Source organism: Callorhinus ursinus, unplaced genomic scaffold (assembly GCF_003265705.2).
Source record: "Callorhinus ursinus isolate GAN/ISIS: 27379988/994484 unplaced genomic scaffold, GSC_fseal_2.0 scaffold3, whole genome shotgun sequence".
Taxonomy (NCBI): domain Eukaryota; kingdom Metazoa; phylum Chordata; class Mammalia; order Carnivora; family Otariidae; genus Callorhinus; species Callorhinus ursinus.
Genome location: NW_027397065.1, coordinates 52,629,678 through 52,653,148, shown reverse-complemented (window position 1 = coordinate 52,653,148; position 23,471 = coordinate 52,629,678). Strand labels below are relative to the sequence as shown.

General features: G+C 41.8%; 1 long non-coding RNA gene across 1 annotated transcript; it reads left to right on the top strand.

The window, feature by feature from the left end:
- The first annotated feature begins 931 nt into the window (after positions 1-931).
- LOC112819741 (uncharacterized) lies at positions 932-22,104 on the top strand. The gene is made up of 6 exons (XR_003206959.2): positions 932-1,071; positions 2,023-2,104; positions 2,714-2,822; positions 2,976-3,079; positions 20,348-20,525; positions 21,684-22,104. It is a non-coding gene; the product is annotated as an uncharacterized lncRNA (long non-coding RNA).
- Positions 22,105-23,471: the final 1,367 nt, after the last annotated feature.

Here is a 23,471-nt window from a genome sequence, read left to right as displayed (position 1 = left end):
TATCCCAGCCAGCCTGTCTAATGAGCCTTGTCACAGCCCATAGGAAAGAGTCGACCGAAATTAAATCCTTTTCAGGGCTCTACACACAGCGGAAACTGCCTCCTCTTGTTGCATCCATCTATGACCTCTAGACAGTGAGAATGGGGATATGAAATGATTCTACCTTTGAATCAGTATATTTAGTCTTTGGGTGAACAAAATGGTCAGACATTAGTTAGACCATACCTGAGCTTTGATGCTGGCTCTACCATCTGACTTGGAATCGAACCTCTTCAAACCTTTGCTTACCCGTGAAATGAAAACACCGGGTTTCCTCGTTTACAAGAGCGTTGTGGGCTTGAGTGAGTAGAGACATGCGAACCTCTAACCTCACTGCCAGGCACCTTATTATTATTGTTTGTTCTAAGCGCTCTCCCTGCAGATGTTACTTTGCTAAAGGCAAGTTTTTATTTTTTTTTAAAGATTTTATTTATTTATTTATTTGAAAGGGAGAGAATGAGAGACAGAGAGCACGAGAGGGAAGAGGGTCAGAGGGAGAAGCAGACCCCCCCCGCTGAGCAGGGAGCCTGATGCGGGACTCGATCCCGGGACTCCAGGACCATGACCTGAGCCGAAGGCAGTTGCTCAACCAACTGAGCCACCCAGGCGCCCAAGGCAAGTTTTTAATGCGGCAAATCATAACCAGGAATAAGCATTTGGATGATTTTATACATTTTGCTCCATATTATGCATTTAATTATTTTGGGTAGTTGGGGGAAAGAATTAATAAAAATGCCAACAAGGAAGGCAATTCTTAAAAATGTTGTTACCATTTTCAAACATAAAAATAGAAATAAAAAATGTATTCTGGCTTCATAAGGAGAATCTTTAAAGCAGCATTGTGATGCCACTGAGACACACTAGAATCTTCCGGGGACAGAAATTCAGTGGCAGGAAACTAAGTTTTGAGCCTCATTCAAGGGAGTTTAGCTATTAAAATATGAACAGATGGCCTCACCTATCAGATGGTTCCTGGCCCTGAGAAGTTCCTCTAGCCTTCCCTCTACGTCCCTCAGATCTCTCCTCGGTAAAGTAAGAGCATTGTGCTAAGTTCCCCAATTTCCTTCTCACATTTAGGATTCTGTATCCGTAGTAGAATTGAGTTTTGCCGGTCCTATTAAGGAGCATGTGACAAAATGAAAATAATTAGCTTTTGAGGATCCTCCCCCTGGAAGGGAGACCAGCCCTATCATTCTTGGGATAATAGGGGGCAGCCTCAAGAGGCAATGACATGGGTGAGGGTAACAAAAAGGACATAAAGATTTAGGGAAAGAGGGCGGGGAGCACCTGCAGTCTGAGAAGTGGCAGGGCGAAAGCAAGAAAAGAGGGAGCTTGAAGGTCCCTAGGGACTATGTTTCTTATTCATGTTGTTGAGACATATCTACAAAGGATTCGGTTTATTTTTAAATGGTTGTGGACGGCTGGTCATGTTCTGATGAAACCCAAGTCCTAGAGCAACCAGATGGGCAGTGGTATTCTCAGCATCCCTCCTGTTGGTTACGGAGAGTCTAACCATCACACGGTCAGGCTTACTCCTTTTCAGAATGACACACCTGCTCCAACTCCATACATACTCTAAGGTTCTCTCGCATGTGAGGTTTGCTATTATACCCTAAAGGTGGCAATTTGACCCCTTTTGTCCAGGAAAACCTATGACCACAAATGGTTAGGGATTTCCTTTTCTTATGTAGTTCAGAATTTTCTTTACCTAGACCCACGTCCATCCTTTGCACATGGACATAAGCGATGGGCAGACTGCATTTTTCACTTTTCTGAGGTTTTAATTTTTTCCCCATTTCTTCCTTGTGTGTTCCAACCATTCTTAATACTTTTGAATTGAAATAGGAAAATAATTGGCAATGGATGAGAGATTTCTTCTCACTCTTTCCTCTCATCCCTTTTTGGGCTAACTCCAGGACAACTTTCAGACACAATTTAGGCATTGTCTCTCCAAAAGCTTCCTTGACCTCTCTCTCTCTTTAGATACGTAACATCTTGCACAAAGGCTGTCACATCACATCCGCTGCAGTCAAAGGATTCATTTAGCGGCCCCCTCTCCTCCCAGGTAAGCACTAGATCTCATTCCCCTCCTTTTCCTCAATGCCTAGCACAGCATCTGGTACTGAGCAAGTCCCAACAAGTGCTTGCTGTCCTCAACCACCTGATGAACAGCGAAGTTTGAAGCAGCTCTTGAAAACTCCCTCATGGTCCATTTTCCTTTGCTGAAGCCCAAAGGGGTGGGGAAAATAGGTAAGTCCCTCTCTAGGTTCCCATGGAAACTGAAAAAAATACGGCAACAATTAGAGGAGAAATGAATATATTAAAAATATCATTTTTTACAAAGGAAAAGAATGTCACTTCTTCAAATATTCACATTATACCTGCTGCCCTTTCTTTCCTTTATAAGAATGTTTAAAGCAGCTTATAGAATGATGGTTCTTTGTTACTTACAAAGCTGACTTCCTCTATCCTAATAATATAATTCACGTGTGTATCATTACCGACTGAATGTTTATGGCCCCCTAAAATTCGTATGTGGAAATCCTCACTCCCGATGTGATGGTACTAGGAGATGGGGCCTATGGGAGGGAGTTAGGTCATGAGGGTGAAGCCATCATGAAGGGGATTTGTGCCCTTCTGAGAACAGACATGAGAAAGATGATTTTTCTCTTAGCCATGGGAGGATCAAGCAGGAGATTGTAGTCTGCAAACTAGGAAGAAGACCCTCACCATATACCAGGTCTGCCAGCACCTCGACCTTGGACTCCCTAGCCTCCAGAACCGTGAGAAACAGTTGTTTGTTGTTTAAGCCCTCTGGTCTGTAGTATTCTGTAACACCGGCAGACAGACATGGATTCATGTCCCTCCGCAGTCTGGATTTGTCTATGATCCTCTCTCTTCCTTTTACTCATTCAGTCTTTTTTTTTTTTGCTGAGCGCCAACAACAATGCGTCAGACAACCATGACCAAGAGACCCAGAGGAGTCCCTCGCTGGCCCATGGAATTCACAGTCTAGCAGGAGAAACAAACGACTTAACAAGTGAGCAGATGAATAGATACAACCTTACAAGGGTCATGAAGGAAGGAGCAAGGTGCTCTGATGGAGAATGATGGAGGGATAGTCGGGATGGGCAAGGACAAAGAGCCTAAGGCAGAGAGAGTCGGGAGTTTGAGGGACGGAGAGAAGGCTCATGTGGCTGTAGCAGAATTGAACAGGAGGAAACTGACTCCGCGATGTGGAGAGGAATTTAGGTTTCGTTCAAAGTGCAGCGGGAAGTTGCAGAAACCTTATAAGCAGGGGCGTGCTGGTAATACAGTTCAGTGAGCGCTGTGCTTGCTGCCTACAGAACAGCTTTGAAATGGTAAGTAACAAACGGTGGAAGCCAGGTATGAGGTTTTCAAGAAGTTCCACAAGAAATGGTAGGGCTTTGGAAAGGATGATGAGTGAGGCAGGGAGGTGTGGATGTGCTTGATGAATATTTTGCAAGTAGGCATGTCAGGACTTCTTGTGTCATTTCTCTGCGCAAAACCTTTTTTTTTTTTTAAGATTTTATTTATTTGAGAAGGAGAGAGAGCATGAGCAGGGGAAGGGCAGAGGAAGAGGGAGAAGCAGGCTCCCTGCTGAGCAGGGATCCTGATGCTGGGCTCCATGTGGGGTGGGGCTCAATGAGGGGCTTGATCCCAGGACCCCGAGATCATGACCGGAGCCAAAGGCAGACGCTTAGCAGACTGAGCCACCCAGACGCCCAAAACCTTTTGATGGCTCTTCTCATCACAGATGGTCAGTCAAACGTCTTGCAGAATGGGCCCCTTTCCTCACAGCTCTCCTCTCCTCTCCTATTCATCCACTTTGCTCCAACCACATCGACCTCTTTGCTGTTCCTGGAAAATACAAGCCATGCTCTCAGCTCTTCTGTTCCCTCTGCCTGAAATAATTTTCCACAGGATGTTTGGATGTCCTCACAGTTCACCCCCTCAAGTCTTCCCATCTTTGCTCAGTTATATCTCAACAAAGACCTCCATGACCATATTCTTTAACACCGCATGCTGCCTCGGCACTTCCGGCAGTCCTTATAACCCTTCCTGCCTTATTGTTCTTCTTGACCCTTTCCACCTTCTATCATGTTGTGTCATTTCGTTTTTTATTTTGCTCATTATCTGACTCCTACACTAGAATGGCAGGGAGCTCCCATGAGATTCCCCATAGTATGGAGCAGAGTCTGGCACATGGGAAGGGGTCAATAAATTTTATTTTGTGGGGGGTCAGGGAAGGAATCAGGGATGGGCAGCTGTGAACAATTGGGCTCTGCTTTTTAATGGGGGAGAAAAAACTGAGAGGGAAATCATTTTGATTCTGTGATAGAATTAAAACAAGCTCAAGTCCGTCTTTTTTTTTAATTTTATTTTATTATGTTATGTTAATCACCATACAATACATCATTAGTTTTTGATGTAGTGTTCCCTGATTCATTGTTTTCGTGTAACACCCAGTGCTCCACGCAGTACGTGGCCTCCTTAATACCCATCACCAGGCTAACCCATCCCCCCACCCCCTCCCCTCTAAAACCCTCAGTTTGTCTCTCAGAGTCCATAGTCTCTCATGGTTCGTCTCTCCCTCCGATTCTCCCTCCTCATTTTTCCCTTCCTTCTCCTAATGACCTCCCTGCTATTCCTTATGTTCCACAAATAAGTGAAACCTTCTCCTAATGACCTCCCTGCTATTCCTTATGTTCCACAAATAAGTGAAACCATATGGTAATTGACTTTCTCTGCTTGACTTATTTCACTGAGCATCATCTGCTCCAGTCCCATCCATGTTGATGTAAAAGGTGGGTATTCATCCTTTCTGATGGCTGAGTAATACTCCATTGTATATATGGACCACATCTTCTTTATCCATTCATCTGTTGAAGGGCATCTCGGCTCTTTCCACAGTTTGGCTATTGTGGACATTGCTGCTATGAACATTGGGGTGCATATGGCCCTTCTTTTCACTACATCTGTGTCTTTGGGGTAAATACCCAGGAGTGCAATTGCTGGGTCATAGGGTAGCTCTATATTTAATTTTTTGAGGAACTTCCACAGTGTTTTCCGAAGTGGCTGTACCATCTTGCATTCCCACCAACAGTGTAAGAGGGTTCCCCTTTCTCCACAACCTCGCCAACATTTGTTGTTTCTTGCCCTGTCAATTTTTGCCAGGCTAACTGGTGTAAGGTGGTATCTCAATGTGGTTTTGATTTGAATTTCCCTGATGGCTAATGATGACGAACATTTTTTCATGTGTCTGTTAGCCATTTGTATGTCTTCTTTGGAGAAGTGTCTGTTCGTGTCTTCTGCCCATTTTTTGACTTGATTATTTGTTTTTTGGGTCTTGAGTTTGAGAAGTTCTTTTTCTATGATAAAGTCAGTGTTTAGAATAAAATGGGATTGAACTTTTTCTGGAGACGAGAAATAGTGATCTTGAGGAAACTGGGGAAGACCTGGCAGAACAACTAAAGAGAGTGCTGGATGCTCCCTCTAGCTCCCTCTCTCCCTTCCCCCCTCCCTCCCCGCACCACCTGCTCCTTTCCTGCACACCTCCCTCCTCACCCTGAAGCAACCTCCACTGCTCTCCTCTCCACGGCAAGCCCTAACTCTTATCTCTTCCGCTTTGTTGTCTCTAGCACTTCCTTCATTTGCTTAGAGTTGTCACTTCCAGCCACTCATAATCTGGCTTCTGAGTCCCCTGCAAACAAAATCCGTGACTTGATCATTAGAATAAAATCCTTTTATTAATTTTCCTGAGCTTACGCTTCCAAGCTACTCATGCATTTATAACGATATGAACCATCCCTTAGGCTAATAAATCCAGACCAAACATACATCCTTTTCTACCTACTTGTTCAGGGCTTCCCCTCTTTCATAGGGCCCACCTCGTTCCTCTCCATTAGCTTTTATAATGAACCACGGACTTTAAGCTGCAGTGACACGGAATGGTTAGTGGCTTTCTTAGGGACCAGGAAGACTGCTTAGAAAACCTTTGGTGAATAAAATAAACACCAGCATTTCCTCGCAGAGCCATGCACTCATAAAAATGCATTCTTAATTGCTCCCTTAACACTTTCATCCTGATGCTAAGCACCCTACTCCTTGCTGGCCTGTTGGAAGAGAACTCTTTTAATTTTCGTTTGAATGACATACTGTTGCGGAGAGGATTAAATGGGGTAATACGTGCAAAGCAATTAGGACAGTGCCTGACATCTAACAGATGCTCAATAAATGTTAACTGTTCTGAACTATCAAAGCCCTTTCCCTCTGCCTGTTATCGGATTGGGGCTCATCCAAGAGGAGTGCCCCCCAAAGGATCCTCAAAACCAGGGGGAAGCCTTCTTGCTGAAAGAATTCACACCTTAGGGCTTATTAATCTTCAACTGTTTTCAGCCAGACCTCTGATAAAGGGATAAAAAGGTTTTTTGGAAACACTGAAATATTAAGTTTAACAAAACCAGATGGTTATTAAACTAAAAACCATGGATCTTAGTGTTTGTTGGGGCTTTTCAACTCTAGACATACAGTGATGGGTAGAAAGTGAGAATGTAAGCCTGAAAAAGACCTTAAATATCATTACCCAGATTGTCATTTTCTTTTTCTTATAGGAGATTAAGGTCCAGAGGGAGAAAAGTAACTTGCCTAAGGCTATGTAGTGAGTTTGTGGCTGGGCCAAGATGAAACCAAGGTTTCTGACCTGCAGTCGGGTGCCCTTCAGACTTCCTTCCTTCACTGGCAGGGCTTCCTCACTCAGAGCTGGAGTTAGATCTCATTCCACAAGGGGACAGAGAAAGGGGAGCCTCGGCGGGGGGGGGGGCCTCCGAGGGGGGTCCGAGACACTGACATTCCCCTCACTCATGCTAATGTCTCAGGCACAGTGAATGGCCAAAAACCAATGGAAATTTCTTTGCTGGTCAGGGGCACCTTGGATTAATCCAGAGTTGACCTAAACTGAATGCTAATTTGCAGAATCAAGAGCAAACCAAGGATGGGGTAGGAACAGGTAAGGGGAGTCGGTACGCACGTTCCATAATGTGTTTCTTTAAGGCAAGGGCTCTATTTTTGTAATCCTGCATTTCTCAGTAAATGTTTGTTGAATGAATGATAAATCCTCAGCCTTGCTCTGGCATCACCCTTAAACAATATGTTAAACATATTCCAAACCCTTGTCAGAGCATCACGCACCATTGTATCAATCTGACAATGCAAGAACAAGGCAAAATTAAGATCTGAAAAATAAAGTTGGCCAAAAATTGTCCTCCAAATAAGTGTGCCTAATGGACTCATTTTCCAGCTCATTTATCTTATCTAATGCAATTTCCTAGTTCTGTGTTTATCTTAAAAGTCTCCTTATTTTGACAATTTTTAGACAGACTATACATTGTACTTCCATGACTAAAGACACAATAATCAAATAATCACCAAATAAATACATAATTCCAATTGCAGTAAGCCCTATGGAATAGGGGGAATGCTGAGCAACAAGAGCCCAATTGCTAAAGGTGAAGCTTGCAGAATGTGGAGGTAATGGTCTGCTGTGACTCATACTCTTCCCCACATTTGAGTTCTGAGTTCAGATCTAACTGCCTCTCTTTTAGGACCTAAGCAAGAAATTCTCCTATAGACTCCATGGTTAGTCTGATTTTGTAAGTGCCATTCTTTTAGGGGCTCTGCTTCTCTTCGGAGCAGGAGCAGAAACAGACAAAAGGAAACTAGATTTCATTCATTCATTAAATATTTATGGAGTCCCCGCTAGGTGCCAGGCACTTTGCTAGAGCTTAGGATACAATGGATGATGAAAGAGACGTGGTTTCTGATCTCTTGACGTCCATAGTCTTGTAAGAGAGGTGGATGGTAATTACATGAGCATACAAAGAAAGATATAAACACAAATTATAAGTGCCAAGAAACATAGGAACTTATGAGAAAGCATAATTTAATTCCAATTAAGGTTCTTAAAGGGCTTTTCTAAAGATTGAAAGTCAAATTGAGTTTTTTTAGAAACCACTTCACTGGGGCACCTGGGTGGCTCAGTCGTTAAGCGTCTGCCTTCAGCTCAGGCCATGATCCCAGGGTCCTGGGATTGAGCCCCATCGGGCTCCCTGCTCAGCGGGAAGCCTGCTTCTCCCTCTGCCACTCCCCCTGCTTGCGTTCCCTCTCTCACTATGTCTCTCTCTGTCAAATAAATAAATAAAATTAAAAAAAAGAAACCACTTTATTGAGTTATGATTGACATGTAAAAAGCTGTACATGTTTAATATATATAACTCGATGAATTTGGTGCTAAGCGTATATCTGTGAAACCATCACCACCATCTAGATAATAGACATGTTCATAACCTCTGGAAGTTTCCTCCTGTCCTCTTTATTATTATTATTGTGTGTGTGTGGTAAGAGCACTAGATACAATATCTATCCTCTTAGCAAATTTTAAATATATAGTATACTACACTGTTAGCTGTAGGCAAGATGTTGTAGAGTACATCTCCAGAACTGGTTTATCTTGCATCAATAAAACTTTATACCCTTTGACTATGACCTCTCCACTTCTCCCTCCCCCTAACCCCTGGCAACCACCATTCTATTCCCCGCTTCTATGAGTTTGATTATTTTAGATTCCACATGTGAATGAGATTGTACAGTATTTGACTTTCTACGTTTGGCTTATTTTGCTTAGTGCAATGTTCTCCAGTTCTAACCATGTTGTTACAAATGGCAGGATTTCCTTCTTTTTTTAAGGCTAAAAAATAGCATCATGCAAAAGAAAGCAGCTGGACCCTTATCTTATACCATCCACAAAAATCAACTCAAAATGGATTAAACACTCAAATGTAAGATCTGAAATCATAAAACTCCTAGAAGAAAACATAGGGAGAAAGCTCCTTTTGGTTCCTGGTCTTGTTCTGGGCAGTGATTTTTTTTTTTTTTTTTTTTTGGATATGACGCCAAAAGCACAGGCAATAAAAGCAAAACTAAACAAGTGGGACTACATCAAAAGAAAAAGCTTCTGCACAGCAGAGGAAATCACTAACAAAAGGAAATGAAAACTTACGGATGAGAAGTATTGCAAACCATAAATCTGAACAGGGGTTGATACCCAAAGTATACAAGGAACTCAACTCAATAACAACAACAACAACAAAAAAAACCAAATAACCTGATTTAAAAATGGGCAGAGGGACTGAATAGACATCTCCCCCAAAAAGACATATGAATGGCCAACAGGTACATATAAAGATGCTCACTCAGGGAAATGCACATCCAAGCTACAGACTGATGGCTAAAATCAATAACACAAGAAACAACAGGTGTTGGTGAGGATGCAGAGAAAAGGGAACCCTTCAGCATATTGGTAATATGGCATCTGGTAATATGGTAAATTGTCATAGACATTATGGGAAACAACCTGGAGTATCCTCAAAGAGTTAAAATTAGAAGTACCAAGTTGAGATTTAAAGAAGGTATATAGTTAACAAAAAGCAGGAGGGATGTAGCCCTCATAGAGATATTGGAAAAACACTGCATCGGGCCAGGTTGTCCCTGCAAAATTATTTTACCTGATGATTAAACTGTAAATTATAGGCATCTGAGTATCCCAAAGTAATGAGTTAAATTGCTAGGGCCTGGGAGCCAAATCTGGCCCTGGTGCTTATTTTTGTACAGTTCATGAGATAAGCTTGGCTTTTACTTTTTAAATGGTTAAAAAAGAATCGAAAGAAGAATAGTTCATCATGCATGAAAAAAATGCATCAAATGTAAATTTCATGTGTCCATAAATAAGGATTCACTGAAACATGGCTGCACCCATTTGTTTATATACCAAAGTAGATTTGAGTCATTGCAACAGGCACCATATGGCCTGCAAAACCTAACTATTTGCTCTCTGGGCCTTTGCAGAAGAGTTGACCAATCCCTGGATTATGAGAAAGTGTTTCTTTTGAGAAGATATAATTGTCAATATGGAGGTTGCTGCTTGAGGGAAGGATTTAAATGTTTAAAGTAGCAGATTTATATGAGTTCCAAGGAAAGTCCCTTTCATGTGTGTAAAAGCGACTGGCCTGCACTCCAGAGATAACTTCGCTTCCTAATAATAAGCCCCTCTGTCCCTACTGCGAGGAGGCAGCCACTTGCAGGGGTGAGGGCATTTGAGTGGCAGTGGCAGTGGCCCGTCTGAAAAGAACTGCCTGTGGGACTTGTCACATCTGAAGTCAGAAGCAGACACCGGCATCCGGGGACACCAAGGCTGCCAGGGCCCATGATTCTCATCTCTCTCCTCCTGCAGCGCCAACACCGGAAGGGTAAAAAGGAGGTTCGATTATCTGGAGTGCTCACCTTCCCCGTGCCCGCTCGGTCCCGGGCAGTGGCTCCAAGGCAGAGGGTGGGAGCGAGGGAAAGCTTACATGCGTGGCTGCCCATTTACTCCGTGCGCATCTGACAGCTTGCAGACACAGAGCCAAGAAGTTCCAAACAGAACATCCTCCTGCTTCCAAAGGGAGGAACCATACAAAGAGGGGAAGAGTATTCCAGGCAGAAGGAACAGTGTGTTTGAAGGCTCCCAAGTGAGAAAGAGCTCGATGTGGTGGAGAACAGACAGGAGGCCGCTGTGGCTAGGGCTCAAAGAGCAAAGGACAGAGTGTAGGAGAGGAGGTTGGACAGAGGCTGGAGTCAGGTCAGCGGGACCTTCTGAGGATACGCCCCCCCCCCCACCATGACTTCCCAGGTCATAAAAAGGGTTGCATCATCTGCCTGGTCCTCTTGGAACCCAGTCAACACGCTGTGAGGAAGCAGGGAGTCCATGTGGAAAAGCCACGTGAGATGGTCCTGCGAACAGCCCCACCGCGACCCCAGCGCCGTGGCTGGCATTAACCTCCAGACACAGGCCCACCTTGACACGATTCCAGCCCCAGCTGCTGAGTCACTTCAAGCTTCTGGTATTCCCACCTGAAGTCCCAGACACTGTGAAGCAGGAACAAGCTTCCCCTGACTTCCTGACCCCCAGAGTCCATGAGCATAATAAAATGGTTGGAGGTGCTTTAAGCCACTAGCGTATAAAGTGACAGGGATTGAGATTATACAGCAATAGATAACCAGAACGAGGGGCTAAAAATCCTAGTTTCCTAAAACCCGCTCTTGTCAATTGCCTTCTCTTTTCACTTTGCAGAATATCTTCTGGCAATATTTTCCCCTTTGGTGTTAAACCTAACCACCTAGAATGACACAGGACTCTTTCCAAGCCTTACTTACGGCTCCGCCTACCAGTTCTGTTGCAATGGCTTCAACCCACAAATTCAATTCTTTTACAGAGCCCACCAACGCACAGTATCACCTGAGAGGGCATTGGGAAAGGACATTCTAACAGATTTGTGATTTTATCTTGCCTCTCCTCAAAAGGATAGTTCATCTAAGGTGGGATGGAAAACTGGTAAGCCCAAATCATGGCTCGTAGCTATGGAAGCTGAAAAGAAATGAACATTACATGCAAAGCTAGTTTTACCTAGCGGCAGGAAAATGTGGACGAAATGAACACCTGCTCACAGATTGTCGCCTTTCTCACGAACCCCGGGCATGATTTTCTATTCAATCTGCATGCAAATTTGATCAGAACACTGCTTGCTTACTCATCATAGCCTGTTTTCTTGGAAACAGATCCCTCCTGGGATTGCGGGAAATTCGACCTAAACTGTCAGGTTTCCCCAAGTGCTGGCAGCAAATTGCTCCATGGGTGTCTTTTTTTTTTTTTTTTAAGACTTTATTTATTTGAGAGAGAGAGAGAGAGAGGGTGCTGATCAGGGAGCCCGACTCAGGGCTCCATCCCAGGACCCCGAGATCACGGCAGATGCTTAACCAACTGAGCCAGCCAAGCACCCCGCTCCATGGGTGTCTTCTGCCCCCCACTGCCATTCTTCCTGCCACCTGCCTGTCCATCCTGCTCACCCTGATACCACAAGGGGGAGGCTTTTAGCTAACAGCCAGGAGGAAGAAGGCAACTAACTGTCTCTCTCTGCTCTGGGTCTTGGCCTCTGGCTTTGCAGCCATTTCATTCACAAAGAGGAACAAGAGGGTAGTGGAATTCCTGGGGACTGACAGTTTCCCATGAGAAGGGAGTGATCACCTTCAAAGGGGAGAGCAATGTGCTCTGCTTTGACCAGCATCTTCTGCTCTTTTAAACCCCATGTGATTTAAATATAATAGTGAGACTTCTGGTTCAAATACTTTTCATTTCTAAGAGGAAATCGATTCCAATCTACTTCTGAAATTTGGCTTTCATGAAATAACCTACTTTGTGGTCTTGGGGGATTCTGACTTTTATAGCAGATCTCAGACTGAGGAGGAGTGTGTGTGAAAGGTGTGTGTGAAAAGTCTAAACAGCCATGCTAAAGGAAGATGAATCCAGTGGACCGTGCCAACGAATATTTCCGAGCACTTACCAGAAGCCAGGCCACGGTAATAAACGCACAGCCCACAAAAGATTCTGTTTAATTCTCCCAACAGCCTCATGAGGTCCAAAGTAAAATTGTCACCATTTTGCAGATGAACAAACTGGGGCTTGGAGAGCTCGAGGGGTAGAGGCACGTCGGGTAGAGGCAAAGCTGGGATCCAGCCCAGGTCAGACAACTCCAAAGCCAGCACTTATCAGAGTCCGCAGTTGACTCTGACGTGAAGCCAGTTTTGGGAGCCCATGAGTCAAAGCTTCCAGGTTTCACTCACTTCTTAATCGGGAAACAGATCAGCCACATACAACACAGTTTTGCAGGATGTCTGGTCTCAGTTGAGGAAAAATAATCACTTCCCACAATGTTTGCAATTTTTCTTCTTGACTGTTTGGATATGGTTGTTTAAAAAAACAAAACAAAAAAAACCTTTAAAAAGTGCTCAGCGCCTAAAAATACCCTCAATAAACTATGTAATGTAGCTTTTAATTTGAACTTGCTTGGAATGGAATGCACAGTAATCATGACATCAAAAGTAGGGGCCGCCCAGTTTGGAGCTGGAAGGTCCAGATTGTGACCCCTGCTTCACCCAGATCTGCTGGGCAACGCTGGGAAAGACAACCACCCCCATTCCCACTCTGCCTCCCCTCGATGGGGGTGCCGGTCAAGGGCCCTTAACCTTTCAGCACAAAGGTGGCTCCATGAACCGTATCAGGACAATCAGATTCCCTGGGAAAGTTCCAAGCGTGGAATTCAAGAACAGACTAAAACTGGAAAGGCTGGGCTCCGGAGCTTTGCTCCTCAGAGGCGCAGACCTGCTCTTTCTAAGGTCTGGCATGTCAGCTTTCCTTGGAATCTGTGACCGACCCCAGATCTTCTAAATAAATTCTTCATTGGCATATGTCTGGCAAAATGGGTTTCTGTTGCTTAAAACCAAAAAACCTAGCACAGTGCTTCTTAGAAGAAAACAAATCACAACCACAGCCTAGATTTTCCCTAAGCACTCTTCAGGCTACTAATCCTGGAACTACATGGTTTTTATATTACCATCCTTCCTAGGACCTAAAGCTGTTTCTCTGCCATAACATGCGTCCTTCAAATGCAGTCTGAAAAGGAAGAAAAGAAATTCAGGCAATTTGGCATTTTTCCCTACAAGTTTCCAAGGTAAACATCTGGGAAGGTTTGCCTGAAATTTCCAGTCATCGTATTTACTACAAAATCTGATTGGGGTTAAGTCTGAGGAAATTAGCATGAGCTTTGGGGTGAGAGAGATCAGAATTCAAAATTATCACTGCCACTTACAAGTGCTTAACCTTGTGTAAGTCACTTTGTCTCTCTGAATCTCAGTTTCCTACTGTAAGATGAGTGTGGCAAAATGATTTATTAAGATATGAAATAGTATTTTATTTTCTACTTTTACCTTCCATAAGCCCCCAGGAACATACGCATGTGTGCAAATGCATGTGCATTAACACAAATGCGTGTGCACAAACCCTCACACACAAGTATACACACAGAATTTCAAGAACAGGAATTCCAAAAATTTCAAGCCGTCTGTATCTCTTTGACTTCGAGCCAAAAAAAAAAAACGAAAGAAAGAAAGAAAGATACTTGAAAATAAGATACCTGCTTCTGGGCCTTGAACTTCTGGAGTGATTTGTAGTAGGGCTCAAGGCACACAAGAGGGCAAGGTCTTTGGGTTCCATATAGTAGGAATCGGGGCCCTGATTCCCAGAGCCATCCCCATGGAAGGACGAGGACCAGAGAGGGATCTCTCAGAGGGAAAGTCTGATCTCAGCAAAGATTCTGCTCCACGCTTAGTTTAGTAAGGCTCTGTACTGCCCAACAGAGGACCCAGGCAGATGTGGACAAGATAGGCATGAGTGGCCACAATGAGAGATGGGGACCAGAGGATTTATATGTGACTCTAGAAAGGGAGGAAAACTCCCCCCAAATCATGGAATTGAATTTCCTGTCTTCCTATTAAGATGGGACTCTCAAATTTGCTTTGATTCAAGGAAACAAATTGACATTTCTTGTCATATATATACATATATGTAAGATATATAATAGTATGAATATATAATGTATGTAATTATACATGTTATGTATATAATGGTATATAATACATATTATATATAGTGTTATATACATATAGACTCCAGTAATTGCTTACAATAACGGAATTATGCAATACATAACATTTACCACTTGCTTTTTTTCAATTAACAATGTATTTTGGATCTTTTCTATGGCAATACATATAAAAATGTCTAATTATTTTTTTTAAGATTTATTTATTTATTTGAGAGAGAGAGAGAGAGAGAGAGAGCACATGTGAGCAGGGGAGGGGCAGACTCTCTGCTGAGCATGGAGCCTGACCTGGGGGCTGGATCCCATGACCCTGAGATCATGACCTAAGCCAAAACCAAGAGTCGGACGTTCAAATGACTGAGCCACCCAGGTGCCCCTGTCTAATTACTTTTTAATAGAGGTAGTACATGCTACGTTTAAACAAATTCCATATGTAGAAGGTATAAAATACAAAATAAAACGGTCCCACCCAGTTGCAGAAGTAACCACTGTTCACCATTTCATATGCTTCCATTTGAATAATTTAAGCATATATGAGCATATCTTCTGTCTGTTTTTAATTAGTCTTAACCAAGATCGGTTATTGTGGTCCCAATTTCTTCTCTACATGTCGCTTTGTGAACTGTCTCTCACCCAGAAGACCCCTCAGTCTGAGTTCTGAGCCATTCCCTAAATATAAGAGTAGTTAGAAACAGGGACCCCAGCAAAGATTTCTATTTCTAAACAAGATTGATATTTTGTCTTCTAAATATTTTTTGAAGCTATAAATAACAGACAGTGATTGATACAAGAATATGCAGGCGACTAAACAAAATACATAATACATACATAATTTTACGTGTGATCTAGTGTTAAAAACTGTCCATAAATGGCTTTCTTTAACAAACCCCCTCCACCTCCACGTACTCTCAATAATGGTGATTCCAAGTCCAAACTTCATGCTTACAAACCTATAATGGAAAAGACTTTCCAGCCTGTTTATTTAACACAACCATCACTTATCATAAATATCTCTGATAGTCCCAGTTATACAGGCCAGATGTAATTCAGGAACCCAAATAGCGGCTAATGACCAACCAATGGAATCCTCGGAAAACATTTTTTAAAGACAACTTTGATTACATATCCAGTTTTCTCTGCATTTCCTACAAAGATTCTTGTCTGTGGAAGAATCTTGATGGTGTCAAGAGCTTAGCTCAAGAGCAAACTGCCTTAAGCCCCACTTGACACTGCAGTTATTTGTTTGGTGATACAATTCACAGTATTGTCCTTAAAAGGACACACAAATGCCACAGAAGAGAGTGTCCACTTCTTTAGGTAATAGGGAGTCATCAAAAACCCTCAAGTAAGGAAATGGCACACATTGGTCTGCCTTTTGGGAAGGAGGCTTTAGCAGCTTCAGGAAGAGAGATTAAAGTGACAGGAAGCTAGAGATGATGCCCAAACCCATGATTCAGGCAAGATATGATTAAGGCCTGAACCAGGAAAGTCCCAGTGGAATGAAGTGGGCTTAGGCAGATCCAGTAGGATTCTTTGACATTATACTGGGTAAAAGAACACAAGGGTCAAAATAACCTTGAAATTTATAGCTTGAATCCAATACTGGCCTGGAGTTCTAATACAGGGGTGGGACACTCTTGAGGGTAAGCGTGCGCAATAAGGAGTTGCATTTAGGAATGCTGGGTTTATAATGTCCACTAGATACTCTCCATTGCAGGTATAAAGGGAGCAAGTTAAAGAATCCACCATGAAAATCAAAACTATGGTAGGAGAAGTATTAATGGAAAGAGGAAGATTATGTGAGAGATGCTGCTGATATAAAGGGACACACAGGGAACTTTCCACAATTTTAGTTCCCAGGGTCACAAGATCCATTTTTACCCAAACTTGTTTTACTTAACAAAGAAGCTGACAATTGAACTCATTAGCTGAGCCCAGAGGGACTCCCAGGGCTTATGCTACTAAACCTCATCTCCTTACAAATATACAAATGATGCCAGGGACAAAGGCTTCCCCTTCTGAAAGGAAACCTAAGAGCCAGCTTTCTCCCTCTGCCTTCCAGATGGCATTACACATGTCGATTAGAAATGTTCAGGAAGTGCTCTCCTCTTTGTAACCAAGAGAAACATTTTCTTTCTTTGGAGACAGCTCCCACTTTCTTGCCCTCCTTAAAAGGAATCTGATGTATTTTTCCCAAATTATCCATGACTGGTCCGTTGCACTGTTTGTGCTGTTGGTAGATACTCTGCAGTGGGCAGATAAGGATGGGGCTCAGTGACGTATATTTCTCTCCCGGTTTCCTTAGCAATGTCCTAGCAAGCTTCCTGCTCCCCTACAAACCTGCTACTGACTCAGCCTGCTTTCAGCCTACGGTCCAGGCTCTGCCTGAATGTCACTTTTAAAATAATAATAATTTTGGGGAGCACCTGGGTGGCTCAGTCGGTCGAGCATCCAACTCTTGGTTTCAGCTCAGGTCACAATCTCAGGGTCGAAAGATAGAGCACCACATTGGGCTCCATGGTCAGTGGGGTATCTGCGAGAGATTCTCTCTCTCCCTCTCCCTCTTCCCCTCCTCCTGCTCATGCTCTCTCTCTCTTTCTCTCTCTAAAATAAATAATTAACTAGATCTTTAAAAAAATAAAATAAAAATGATTTTTTGCTTCAAGACATTTTATAATTTATAAAGACCTGTCATAGTCTTTATTTCATTTTACCTCCCCAGCATAATCTTACAAAGAAGATATTCTTGAAATCACCATTTTACAAGTAGAGAAATCAAGACTCACTAAAGTTTAATGACTTGCCTGGATTGCATGGCAAGAAGTCAACAGAAGAGGATGAGGTTTAGAAACAGAGCTCATGGGGTTTGTTCATCTTGGGCAACAGTGGTCACTGACTCACAGTCAGACTTCTTTGGGAGGTCTGAAGACTCTGGATATGGCTTTTTCCAGCCCAGGATGAAATAAAGTCAATTAATCTTTGACAGAAGAGGCAAACATATCCAATGGGAGAAAGACAGTTTCTTCAACAAATGGTGTTGGGAAAACTGGACAGCAACTTGCAAAAGAATGAAACTAGACCACTTTCTTACACCAAACAAAAATGAACTCAAAATGAATTAAGGACCTAAATGTGAGACCTGAAACCATAAAGATTTTAGAAGAGAGCACAGGCAGTAACTTCTCTGACATCAGCCATAGCAACATTTTTCTAGATATATCTCCTGAGGCAAGAGAAATACAAGCAAAAATAAACTATTGGGACTACATCAAAATAAAAACTTCTCCACAGCAAAGGAAACAATTAACAAAACTAAAAGACAACCTACTGAGTAGGAGAAGAAATTTGCAAATGACATATCTGATAAAAGATTAGTATCCAAAATATAAAAAGAAATTATACAACTCAATACCCAAAAAACACATAACCAATTAAAAAATGGGCAGAAGACATGAACAGACATTTCTCCAAAGAAGGCTTACAGATGGCCAACAGACATATGAAAAGATGCTCATGATCAGCAAAATGCAAATCAAAACTACACTGAGATATTACCTCACACCTGTCAGAATGGCCAAAATCAAAAACACAAAAACAGCAAGTGTTGGTGAGGATGTGGAGAAAAAAAGAACCCCTGCACACTGTTCATGGGAATGCAAACTGGTATAACCACTCTAGAAAACAGTATGGAGATTCCTCAAAAAATTAAAAACAGAATTAGCCTATGACCCACTAATCACACTACTGGGTATTTACCCAAAGAAAATGGAAACACTAAATCGAAAGGATATATGCACCCCTATGTTTACTGCAACATTATTTACAATGGCCAAATTATGGAAGCAGTCCAAGTGTCCATCAATAGATGAGTGGATTAAGATGATGTGATATATATAGATAAATAAATATATATCATTATATATATATATAAAATATATATATAATGGAATATTACTCAGCCATGAAAAAAGAATGAACTCTTGCCATTTGCAACAACACAGATGAAGCTAGAGAGTATAATTCTGAACAAAATAAGTCAGGCAGAGAAAGACAAATACCACATGATTTCACTCATATGTGGAATTTAAGAAACAAAATAGATAAAGGAAAAAAAGTGGACAAACCAAAAATTATATTAATTATAAAGAACAGAGGGTTACCAGAGGGGAGTGGATGGGGGATGGGTGAAATGGGTGAAGGGGATTAAGAGGTACATTTATCGTGATGAGCACTGAGTCATGTATAGAATTGTTGAATCACTATATTGTATGCCTGAAACTAATGTAACATTGTAGGTTAACTATATTGGAATTAAGTCTAAAAACTTACTTAAAAGAATAGGAGGCAGATCCTCCCTCTGAACTCAGACATGTTCAAGATTCAGTGGCAAAGTCTAGTTCATGACAGTAATGATAAAAAAGACTTCTTATTTCAGGCACCAGCTTGCGCCCCAGGCAGTGTTGTTAGTGGTCCAAATACAAGAGCTTCTACAGTGTTCATCATAAAACAGTTGTACTATGGACTCATCACAGGTGTAGCCTTACAGTTGGTCAATGTATACATTTAATTTTGCCTTAACTCTTGATTCATACTGTTATGGCTAAGTTTGTCAGGTATAACACTGAGTTGAATGGATTACCAAAATAGTATAGAGTTGGTAGAATTTATGTTGAATAATTGGTACAGCTTGATAGCCAGCTGGCTCTGAGAAAGGATGCATGTTTACTGGCCTGTGGCTGTGCGTGCATAGGAGAAGCTGGAGAGACCAGTAAAGTGCTCTCCTCAAGGGGTTCCTCAATGCTGATGAGTAACGAGGTAATGCAGTGCACAACTATAAATGTGTCTTCAGAATCTCTAAGACACCAGTGCATGGGATTAGTATGTGTATTGCAATTATTGCTGACTTGTCTAGATCTTTCTGAATCTCTTAATACCTGAGGGAAGCTCTAAATTTCTAGTGGTTGAATGTGAACCACACACTCAAAAATCTGAAAACTGCTATTCTTTACTTCCTGGCAAAATTGAAATTAATATTTAAGGTATTTGATTTTTTGAAGTCCTTGAAAGGTTATTGGAAAACAATTAAAATCCATTGAGTTAAACTATCCATCAAATTTAAACTCCACCTGCATCATCAGACTCATTAAGAGTCTCACCACCTCCCAAGACAGTCTGGTTTTTCTACCACACACTATCGTATTTCTAACAAATCATTCTAGTCCTCTTCAGAGTTGGTACCAGTGGCCTGCAGGTCATTTATTTTGGTGGACAGAGGATCACAAGCCTCTGCTTAGATCCTTCCAGCAACAAAAAGGCCCAACACCTCCTGAAGCAGGACATTCTTAATATTTTCTTTTATATTGATTAATATTCTGCCTTCTTCTAGCTTCTAGGAGAAACAATTAAGCAACAAAGACAAGGTCTTAGGTTGTGAAGTCAGATAACTTGCATTTAATTGACTGGTTCTGCCACTTGGGGAGAGTTACCTACCAGTTTCCCAATCTATAAATAAGGGAGAATAAAAATAATAATACCCACCTCACAACTGGGATAAGGACTAATGGAAATAGTGCATATAATATCCTTATTGCACAGTGGTTGGCACATAGTAGTTGTTGAATTAAGCATAACTACTATTAATATTCTACACCTTGTTCTTACTTAGCTTGGTCTTACAGAGTCTTGTGAAATAGATCAGCAAGTTCATCCACATGTAAGCCTTCTTTTTCTTTTAAGATTTTATTTATTTATTTTAGAGAGAGAGCACCAGCAGAGGGAGGAGCAAAGGGAGAGGGAGACAGAGAATCTCAAGAAGGCTCCATGCCCAGCACAGAGCCCAATGTGGGAGTCCATCTCACGACCCAGAGACCATGACCTGAGTGGAAATCAAGAGTCCAACACTTAACCAACTGAGCTACTCAGGCGCCCCCACATGTAAGCCTTCTCATAAATTTGACAGTGCTCCTACTGATACCCACCTCTTCTCTTACAGCAACTGATCTTAACATTGCAAAGTAAGCACAAACCATTCCTATTGCCACAAAGTTAATTAAAAGATATCAGTGCTCCCCATTGGCATTCGGGAGAATAAGACTTGGCCCCAAATAAGCTTATAAGAGATTTATAAAGAGATAGCATAATATAGCAGTGGAGAGAGTACCCAACTAGGATTTCAGAGAAATGGGTTGCATTTGTTCTACATCCTTAGGCACCTCGTCATTTGAGTACTCCGGTATCTTTAATTGCGGGAGAGGAAATGAGACAAATGTCACAACACTCTTGTGGTAATTAAGACGATCCATATGCCACACTAACTATGAGGAAAACAGTGCTCAGCACATAATAGGCATTCACCTGGTACTGGTTGATTTTTATATCTAGACCTTGGTTACTTTGACACCCAATTAGTATTCTCAGTCTAGATAGTTGGCCTTTCAGCCCATGGTTGTAATGACTTCTTTAACTAGTCTCCTGCTTCTAGCTAGTCCCTGAAAGTCCAGTTCTAATCATGTGCTCAGAATCCAGTAGTAGAGTATAAAAAGAATAATAATTATGAATTGAAATCTATGGGAAGTGGTCAAAACAATGTTTAGAGGAAAATTCATAGCTTTATTTGTCTCCATTTTAAAAAAATAAAAGAAAATTAACTAAGTCCTCACCTCATTGTATAAGTCAAAGAAATGAATAAAAAAAAACTACAATAGGAAACTGCACATGTGATAAGATAAACAATAAATTAGTTAAATAATGAAGAAAACAAAAAGAAGTGATTAATATAGTCCAAGATTACTTGTTGAAAAAGACTAAAAAATGGCGAATCTAATTGAAAAACTGATAAAAGGAGACATGAAGTGGGCAAAAGAGCATGCAGGATATTAGGGAGAAAAAAATGTACCAGTAAGCATTTTGCATGGTTAAACACTAATTATTTTAAATTCTGTGTGAAATAAGTTATTTTCTCAAAAGCATGGGAATGGTCACTCACTGGGTGTTGACTATGGAACTTGTCACAGTACTGAGTGTTTTCCAGGCATTCCCTACTTTTGTAGGTGTGATGACCCCATGAAATAAATATTCGTCCTCTTTTTACAGGCAGAACTGAAGCTTAGGGAGATGATATGTCCAAGGTCATCGGGCTACGAAGAGATGCAGCTGGAATTCAAATGCAGATCTGCAAGGCCTATACTATTTATACTTTTCCATGTTTTCATCCTAAAAATGTAAAACATCAAAATAGTCACCACAAGGAAGAAGAAATTTGAGTATCTAGTACTAAATATATTGAAAAATTATTCACATGCCACACACACATAACTAAATACACTTGTTTAGATCAAAATTTTTCCAAACTTTCAAATAGCAAATAGTAACCTAACTATCCATTTCATCTCCAAAAAAAGAAAATAATGGCAAACTATGTAAAATTACTATAAACGGAAAAAGTGGTTTTAATCCTAATTGTGATTAAGACACACATGCGCACACACACACCCCCCAAGCGTGAGCTTGCCTTTTATAGACATGAATTTTTTTAATAAAAAAATAAGCAAATTGAATAAAGTGATAAATCATTATATGCTAGAAGATACTAGCAGAATACAGCCATACTAGATAATACAACAAAAGGAAAATATATTCTATTTAATATTTTTTTAAATTTAAATTCTAGTTAGTTGACTTATAGTGTAATACTGGTTTCTGGAGTAGAATTCAGTGATTCATCACTTACATACAACACCCAGTGTCCATCACAACAAGTGCCCTCCTTATACCCAGCACCCATTGAGCCCCTCCCCCACCCACCTCCCTCCATCCACCCTCAGTTTGTCCTCTATAGTTAAGAGTCTCTTATGGTTTGCCTCCATCTCTCCTTTTTTTTTTTTCTCCTTCCCGTATGTTCATCTGTACTTAATATTTTTATTTCAAAGTCTTCTTCACAACAAAATCACATCAATAGAAGCAATAAGCCATTTCCAGAATCTAAGCCCCAGTCTTGATTTTTTGAAGGGTTAAAAATACTATAGGGCAACATGACAACATGAGGGAGTTCCACAGACCTGCCCCTCAGTGAAATTGGTGAAAGTTATATAAAAACAAAACAACCATTTAAAATATCTGGAGGTAGTCCCAAGGAAGCAAATGAAAAAAATATGTACCAAAGAAAATCTACCAAAATTTGGTAGTAACAAGTCTGTGGTATTTCAACAAGCATATTCCCTTCTTCTCCCTCCCACGTCAGTGAGACGGAAACTTTGCTCCAGGCTGGTGTAGACAGGAACACAGCACTCCCTCTCTCCCTCAGCTCCCAGTCAGCGCTATCTTCCCAGGAGGAGCAGGATATCAGCACTTTCCATGCTGCTCCCCGCTACCTGTTGGTGAGGCTAAGTTCCAAGCAAGTGCCAGTGAGAAGTGAGGGCCCCTTCCCTCCACCCAGCCTCCACTGGTGGGTTGAAGACTCCGCCTGGAGTGTCCTGCCTCTGAGAATTCTGGAGCTCCATTAGCCCTTGTCCTGGCTCATAAGGTGATGCTTCCTTTAGGAGAGGCCAGTGAAGAAGATGGAGGCCACTATCACCCAGAGCTCAACTCCTCAAGTGGAAATGTCACTGAGAAATAAATGGTTCAATATTCCCACCCGTAGCTCCACAGCCCTCTGAGATGTTGCTTGGAGGGTGAGAAGCAGGCCATAAAGTAGATAGATCCTAATCTCTTCCCAAAGGAACTGACTTCCTTGGAATAGACGGGTAAAGTTCAAGCCTAAGGATACTCAAGAACAGTGGAGGTGCTGGTTGAAGGCAGTTGGGAGGATATTGGTAGATTCACTGGACTTGTAGGCTGGCTAGTTTGTCCAGCAGACCCAGGGAAAGGCACAATTGGATGGAG